The 732-nt window shown below is 40.8% G+C and overlaps 1 long non-coding RNA gene across 1 annotated transcript; it reads left to right on the top strand.

Moving 5' to 3' along the window:
- The first annotated feature begins 47 nt into the window (after positions 1-47).
- On the top strand, positions 48-285 carry LOC104982727. Its single transcript, XR_824547.1, has 2 exons — positions 48-157; positions 250-285. It is a non-coding gene; the product is annotated as an uncharacterized LOC104982727 (long non-coding RNA).
- Positions 286-732: the final 447 nt, after the last annotated feature.

Genomic DNA, 732 nt, shown 5'->3' with positions numbered 1-732 from the left:
TCTTTGTGTTAGATCATAGAGGAATGGGGGATGTTATAATTCTTTTATTCAGGTTGATACTTGTTATATCCTTCAAGCTCTTATTTTCTTCTCCAGCATGTCCTGAAACCAAAGTTAACGAAGCTAATGAAGGCTTCTCAGCAATCCAAGAGAAACGGTAAGTTATTTGAAGACTGTCCTCCTGGTGTTATTCCTTGATTTGAAATGACACATGTTCTCATGTACTGTCTCCTGTTTTCACTGTACTAGAAGCAAAATGTGGCATTTTGAGACCAGAGAGTACAACTTTCTCTCAGGACAATAATTCTGATAGTAATGTTGAAGATGTGGTTGAAACATTTCCCAAACCATCACCCTGGTTTGAGGGCATCTGTCATCCTTCCTTCCCATCGCCTGAGCCTGTTCCAAAACTTCTCAAGTCTGTAACAGGCCTTGGTCGTACAAAGGTAAGTTGTTCTGTTTTTAACTCTTCTTTCCCTGTGTTTGTTCACATACCATTCCCCTGATCCTTATGATGACAAAAAGGATCCCACCACAGAAATAGAAGCTCTCAAAGTCACAGTACAAAATGGTGTGATAGTAAGAGGCATACAGGTGCATGATTCAGATTTATAAATATTGGCATATGAAGTATGCTGTTATGAAAGAAAAGAATTACAAAGCACTGAGGAGTGAACTCCGGGGGTTGGTGATGGACAGGGAGGCCTGGTGTGCTGCAATTCATGGGGTCGC

Source organism: Bison bison, unplaced genomic scaffold, assembly GCF_000754665.1.
Source record: "Bison bison bison isolate TAMUID 2011002044 unplaced genomic scaffold, Bison_UMD1.0 scf7180017869549, whole genome shotgun sequence".
NCBI classification, from domain to species: Eukaryota; Metazoa; Chordata; class Mammalia; order Artiodactyla; family Bovidae; genus Bison; species Bison bison.
This window is presented reverse-complemented; position numbering and strand designations above follow the sequence as displayed.